The sequence below is a fragment of the Egretta garzetta genome, unplaced genomic scaffold (genome assembly GCF_000687185.1).
Source record: "Egretta garzetta isolate BGI_Z169 unplaced genomic scaffold, ASM68718v1 scaffold331, whole genome shotgun sequence".
Lineage (NCBI taxonomy): Eukaryota > Metazoa > Chordata > Aves > Pelecaniformes > Ardeidae > Egretta > Egretta garzetta.
Genome location: NW_009258544.1, coordinates 162,592 through 170,023, shown reverse-complemented (window position 1 = coordinate 170,023; position 7,432 = coordinate 162,592).

Below are 7,432 nucleotides of genomic sequence, written 5' to 3'. Positions count from 1 at the left end.
TTCTGCTATGTGATTTGGGTCATAATTTAATAAGGAATTATTCTAATAATGGAAAATACCCATTTTATTGGTGTGCTTCTGTGAATATATCTATTTTTTTTTTCTTTTTATTTTGTTTTAGCTGCAATTGGACATTTCTGGCAAAGGCCACCAAAAATTCGGCAATCAAAAAGCAAGTGTTAAAATAAACCTCTCCGTGGGCTAGCGGCTCGGAGGCGTCTGCCCCAGGGGTGGGTATGGGGGCAATTAAAGGCTTTAATGCTCTCATAAGCCAGGTGCAAAGAACCAAAAAACCAGTATTATTCCTTTTTTTTTTTTTCCTTTTCCTGAAGGTCACTGTTTAGAGTCCAGCCTTTCATAGCGCCGCCAACGGGCTTTGTGGCCTTTCCTTTCAATACACCTGATGACAAGGAACAGGAGAAATTTCCACTTACAGGGTAATTTCTTAGGATTGGGAAAAAACGGGCCGGGAGGAGGAGAGCAGCTCCCCACCTGAAGCGGGGCTGCTGCGCTGGGGGATGCGAAGCCGTTTGCAAATACGCTTTGGATTCAGGCCAAAACCCCATCTTTTTGTTAAGATTAAAAACAACCCCCAACCCCCCCAAACCTGCACATTAATCTCATCAGTGGAAATAACCGCGTTGGGTCTATGACCTTAATCTTTCATGTCGTACACATCTGGAAAAGTGATTCAGGGGAAATAATATAAACGGGGGCCAAGCTGTGTAAAGGCACCGAGCGGGCGATTGCGTGGAGCCGCAGCTCGGCGGCCGTCGTCACACGCCTCCTTGGAACAATATTGACTTTACAGCACCTCCACTTTGTCCTCTCCCTTAACAGGACAGCTGGGGACCCCCGCGCCGGGGGGATGCAGCCTCCGAAGGACAGCTAGAAAAATCCTGGGAGCGGTTAACGAGGGTGTTGGGAGATGCTGGGGTGGCTGCATGGAGCACCCTGCTCCCCCACGGCACACAGGGAAAAATGGGCAGAGGAAGACGACCCACGCTGTGCTCTTCATCAGTTCCAGGCAATCCTCTCCATGCGTGATTCTCCAGGACACAGAGGCAGCAGAGCTGTTCAGTGCTGCTGGAAACGCATGGTGTTCCCACCCGGCGGGTGCAATTAAATCCCCCCAGGGCTGGGGATGAATCTCAGCTTGTTGGCCTCAGCAAGCCATGATGGTGAGCGCCAGGACAAACCCAGGAGCAAAGGGAAGTGGCTCCGCGCACCCGGCCAGCCGGATTGTGCCCCGGTGCGGCTAAGGGGAGTCATCGGTGGAGTTTTGTGTGCCAGCGAGCTGCCCTGGAGCTGCCCCCATCCAGCCTCCCTCTTGCGCAGAGCGAGCCCAGGGTGTCAATGGCAGCATCCTTCCCTGGCAGCCCCCCTCAATGCCGATGCTTCCGTGGGGTGGGGGGGCAGAAGGAAAAGGGAAAACCTCCCTAGGGGAGAGCTGGGAGAGAAGCACGGGGGGGTCCCTGGATGAGCGTCCCCCTCCTCCAGGGCCGGGCTGTGGCAGTGGGGGGCGATGCCGTGAGACATCTCCTGCCTTCTCCCTGCACCTTGCGACCAGCGCCGCCTGGAACAGGCCTAATTTAAGCGCAGTTGCCTTGCGCTAATTGGTCGTTAAGCCTCGTGCGTGTATAGCGCCGGGCTGTATTTATCGCATTGGAACGGCTGCTGCCCGCCGGGCTGGGTTTGTCCTAGCAAGGGGCAGACCCAGTGCTGGGGGGCGAGGGGGTCTGGGCGCGGAGCTACGGGCTAAAGGCTGCGCTGCAGAAGGGGGGGGAGGTAAAGGATGGTTTAAATGGAGGCAAAACTGAGATAAAGGTGGGTAGGATGGCTTCAGTGTCAGTGGTGATCACTTTGACAGTGCACCCAGCCTAGCTCGGAGCCTGCCGGTGCAAGGCGATGAGGATAAGAGCGTTTGGGGACAGTGAGGTGCCCCCGGCCCCAGGGGTGCAGGGGAGAGGCGGTGAGTGGAAAAAGCAGGACGTGGAGCCATCAGCGCTACGAAGGTCCATGCACCCTGCAGCGCCACTGTACCGCTTGGGTTTTGGTGCTTTTGGGGTGAAATGAGCCTCCCTCAGCTCTGCCCCCCACCCACTGCTCGGGACCGTGGCCCCCGGGCGCTGGGGCACCGGGGCTTCGCTGCCTCCTTCCTCCCCTGCCCCGGGGCAGCGGGCTGGAGCCCAGGGGATGGGTGGCCTGGTCGGGTCCTGCCAAGGCGCCCGGTGAATTTTGGAGAGGCGCCTGCTGTTTGGTGGTGGGTTTGGGGCTTTGCTGCTTTGGTTTTGTGTCGTATCCTCCAGCTGGAATTCCCTAAATTACTCCCGGGCAGCCATGCAAGGAGAGATGGGTGTTAAGCAGCGTTTTGGTGGATGCACTGCAGACTTCAGTAACGGTGTCTGAGCCGTACGAGGGCTTAGGAAGAAAATTTAAGAGATGTGGTTTTCTCTCTGGGTAGAGAGGGAGGTGGGTGTACGCGGCTTTGGCTCCAGATGAGGGGCTGGCAGGTCTGGGGTTTTCTTGTTCTGCGTGTGAGCTGCTCAAATCAAGGGGTTGGAGTATTTTCAGGGCTGTTGGAGGCAGGGCTGATAGGTGGCTGCAAACCAAGGAGCGCGGTTGGCAAGGGTGGGCCTCCTGCGAGGGTTTGGGTTTCCGAGGCTTAGAAGAAATGCTGTTGGAATGAACCCATGCGAAAAAAAAAAAAAAAAGAAAAAGAAAAATAGGTTGCAATAATAAAAGTATTTTGGACATAACGCTGATATTAAAGTTAGTGTGAGCAGGAAGGGTGTTTTGCTGTGGACTTGAAACTGGAGCAGAGCTGGAAAGCACAATTCCTCAGCCGCTTTAAGAATTTCAGCTGAAAAATAAGACAAAGTAAATATTTACTTGAGCCTGGACGATCCGAATGCATTATTGCATTGGGAATTCTTAGCTCGGGTACGTTAATACTTTCATCTGTTGTGTTAATAAACCCTCTGACAGCGGGGCTGGAGTTACCCCGGCACGCGCGGGAAGCTGCCCACCGCCGGGCCAGCCCGCTCCCGCATCCCCCCACTGCTTCTGGCACCTCTTGTTTAAACACGAGCTCTGCTTTTTAATGAATTCAACCTTCAATGCAAATTAGATTCCAAATAATAAGTAATTAACTTTATCAAATTGACATTACCGTTTATAACAAAATGTCAACATTGCCTTTCTAAACAAGGCAGAGCTGCTATTTGCAGAGCCGGGGGGAGACCGGCTCCATAGAAAAATGCAGCAAAGCCCAGGCAAGAAGAAAATTATCCTTTTCCTGGGCTGTGATTTCTTGTCGGCTGCTCTTCAGGGGGGTCCCTGCAGCCCCGCGGTCTGGAGAACTTGGTATCCCCAGTGGCACGGCCAAAGGACGCCGGGGTGGGATGCCTGCCCCCTCGTTCCCAGCCGGGACAGGTACTGCAAAAGCCCTTCGTGTTATTTTAAGCGAAGCTTATAGGTGGTTTCATCTTTAAATGGTGTTTAAGCGGAAAAGCAGGGCTTAGCTGATGGTGTTTCCAGAGGTGCAAAGTGCAGGCGGAGGGGTCAGGCTGCGGTGTTAGGACTCGAGCCTGGATTTCCACCTTCCGCTTGAGGTCTGGCTTTGACACCTCTGGTTTTATAAAGAGCGAAACTAAGTTATGGGTTAGAAAAGGGAGCTGTGGCCCTGGAGCGGAGGCCCAGCCCCTGACGGATGCACGCGCCTGATATAAAAACGTGAAAATTTGCAAACTGGGAAACGCCTTTAAAAAAAAACCCCAAACAAAACCAATGTGTTTAAAAAAAAAAAAAAAAAAAAGCGTTTACTCTCGCATATGGAAAGAAAATCACTTCTCCGTGTGCGCTGGCACGGTATTGCACATCTTCTTGTTGCCCAAGGAATGGAGTTACTCGTTGACTTGTGGTGTCCTTGCGGGCGGAGGTTGATGGCTGCGATGAGGATGAAGTCAACCCTCCCTCCCCCAAGCACAGGCCTGGGGCCGGGGTGCCGGGGCAGCATTTAAACATGGAAAACTCCAAGGGCTTTGCCCCAGCGGTTCCCAAGAAGGAAGCAGGAACCATGGGCCCCGTTTCTCCATTTCGGGGCCTTGTGCAATGGTTCTGGGTTAAACCCAGTGACCAGGGGGGGTTTCGGAGCAGGAGCCCTGCCTTGGGAGGGACACAGCTGAGCTGGGGGGGGGCAGGTTTCTGCTATGTGATTTGGGTCATAATTTAATAAGGAATTATTCTAATAATGGAAAATACCCATTTTATTGGTGTGCTTCTGTGAATATATCTATTTTTTTTCTTTTTATTTTGTTTTAGCTGCAATTGGACATTTCTGGCAAAGGCTACCAAAAATTTGGCAATCAAAAAGCAAGTGTTAAAATAAACCTCTCCATGGGCTAGCGGCTCGGAGGCGTCTGCCCCAGGCGTGGGTATGGGGGCAATTAAAGGCTTTAATGCTCTCATAAGCCAGGTGCAAAGAACCAAAAAACCAGTATTATTCCTTTTTTTTTTTTTCCTTTTCCTGAAGGTCACTGTTTAGAGTCCAGCCTTTCATAGCGCCGCCAACGGGCTTTGTGGCCTTTCCTTTCAATACACCTGATGACAAGGAACAGGAGAAATTTCCACTTACAGGGTAATTTCTTAGGATTGGGAAAAAACGGGCCGGGAGGAGGAGAGCAGCTCCCCACCTGAAGCGGGGCTGCTGCGCTGGGGGATGCGAAGCCGTTGGCAAATACGCTTTGGATTCAGGCCAAAACCCCATCTTTTTCTTAAGATTAAAAACAACCCCCAACCCCCCCAAACCCGCACATTAATCTCATCAGTGGAAATAACCGCGTTGGGTCTATGACCTTAATCTTTCATGTCGTACACATCTGGAAAAGTGATTCAGGGGAAATAATATAAACTGGGGCCAAGCTGTGTAAAGGCACCGAGCGGGCGATTGCGTGGAGCCGCAGCTCGGCGGCCCTCCGCACACGCCTCCTTGGAACAATATTGACTTTACAGCACCTCCACTTTGTCCTCTCCCTTAACAGGACAGCTGCTAAGTGCTGGTAAAACAAACATCACACGCTCCACCGGGCTCCAGCAAGGTTTGCAATCAAGCGCTCTCTAATAACCGCTTAAATACTCTCATCAAGCTTGTCCTTGCTGTTTGCTTTAGGACGCGGGCGTTTTGCTCTCTGGATTCATTCTCCGCGAGCGATAGTGGGAGCCGGAGGTCACGCAAAGTAAATGCAGCTGGTGGGGGTTCTTTGGGGTTTGGTTTTTCTTTTTTTTTTTGTCTTTCCCTGACTCTCACCGCTGAGTTTGCCTTTCTCCAGCCGCGGGGTGGACGTGGCTCTAACAGCATCGCCTCGTTTGCCCAGGTTGGGTAATCCGCCCTCAAGGTGGTGCCTTAGCCTCTCCTGGCGGGTTTTCAAAACCAAACGGAGCAAATGAAAGGAGACCAGGGGAATGAGGGCTTGCTTAGCAGGAAGAAGGGTATCCACATGAAATTCTATTTCCCTCTTTGTGCACGGCCTTCAGGGTCGGCAGAAACTGGACCGGTCGCCTAGGGGAGGCTGGAGAGCGAACCAGAAAAAACCACATGGCTGTTTGTCCCTTGGTGGGTCCCCGTCCCTTCCCGGGAAGCTGAGGGTTGCTGCTGCCGCTGCCTCTTGGTTTCTTGCTTTGCTTAACGCCGCCCTGTGAGCTCCGTGCAGCTGCAGCCCGCGCCGCCGCTGTAAGGTACAGCAGGTATTGCGTAGGCACGGCTATAGGATAGCTGTGGTGGGGAGTTAGCCTAGCACGGCCCCGTCCCCCTCCGGGTGGCTGGTCTGGGCTTGGAGGGCGCACCTCCGTTGTACAGCTGCATCCCTGGAAAAGCATCCTGGGGTGGGACGCCGTGCATCCCCCTGCCCCACAGGCTGGGTACCACGGACCCCCGTGCACGGGGAAGTGGTGGGAGTGGGGTGGGAGTGGGGGGGACCGGTAGTGCTTCTCTAAAGAGCTGCCTGGACCTTTCCAAAAGTGATGGCTCTTTGCAGCCCGTTGCTCCCAGCACCGACCCTGATGGCAAGTCCGTTGTGTTCTTGGCTCGCTGAGCCCTGGCAAGCACGGCCGGAGCAGCTGGGCTGCAGGGGCTGCCTCTCCAAATGCCCCCCCAGCCCTTTCCCCAAAAAAGCTGCTCTTACACCCTGCAGCGGCTCCATCCCCTACGACCCTGTGCGCGCTGCACCCAGCTGCTTCCACGTTCGCCGTGGGAACCGGAGCTTTCTGAGCAAATAACATTTTGTCTGATTTTGCAGCTCGTGGGACTTTGCAAAAAAAATCTGTGTCTTGTTGCCCCGCATCGCGCCGTGCTCCTGTAGCTGGTGTTTTGGTGGGGATGGCAAAAGCAAGCAGCCCGTGCAGCGGCCTGTCCGACCCGGGGATGGGGTCAGCGTGGGTGCCCATGCAGGGCTGTGCCTCTCGCAGCCCCCCGGGATGCCAGTTGTTATTCTCCCTTGCAGAGCCAGGCTTGCCAATCCCCATGCACGGCCCAAAACTCAAATAAATGGTTATTTTCCTGAGCTAACCCGTTGCTAGGGTGGGGATGGGGAGGAAGGTGCTCGGCTCAAGAGCCCCTTGCCTATTGGCGACGTGCAGAGGTTCATGGTGGGTTCAAACACGGCATCCAGAGCGACTTCTGCCATGGTGGTGGGCAGCAGAGCAGCGGTGTCGCTCGTCCCCATGTCCTGCCAGGGTGGGGAGTGGGGGGCTGGGGGAGGGGCCCCCCCTGCAACAGCCTCCCGCGGGGCACGAGCAAAACGAGTCGGTACCGAGACTCCAAAAATGCATCGTTATTGTGCAGGTGGGGGAACTCTCCCCTCAAATAATGCTAGTAATTAAAATAACCCTAACGAAGCTGTGTAGGTTTATCCCAGCAGACCAGGAAGACCAGAAGATGGGCCAGCCATGCTGCCTTCCCAAACTTGCTGCTTTTGCTGCCTTTGTCCTTTTCCAGGTAGAGGCTACCTGCTCCCTCACCGAGCGCTCTCCGTGTGCGCCCAGGGCAGCCGCTTCCCCGTGCCGCAATCCCCCGGGGCTTCCGTTGAATGTCACGGTGACTTTTCTGTTGTTCGCAGGGGGACGTGTCTCCCGGGCCATCCCTGGTCCCAGCGAGGGTGCTCTGGCCGCGGCGGCTGCCCGGGAGGGTCTCGCTGGCGATGGGAGAGCGGAGCAAGTGCCCTGGGAAGGGCAGCGCCCAGGAGCTGGAGCTGGAGCTGCGCTCGGTGCCTCCCATGCCGGGAGGGATTTCTGCAAGGCTGGGTGCCCCCAAGCCCCCAGTCTCGGCTGGACAGCGGCTTGTCCCCCGAGCTGCAGGTGGGAGATGTCCATGGTGAAGGGTGCAGGTGGGACATGTCCCTAATGCCCCAACAGCCGAGGGAAAGGGCTTGAGAGC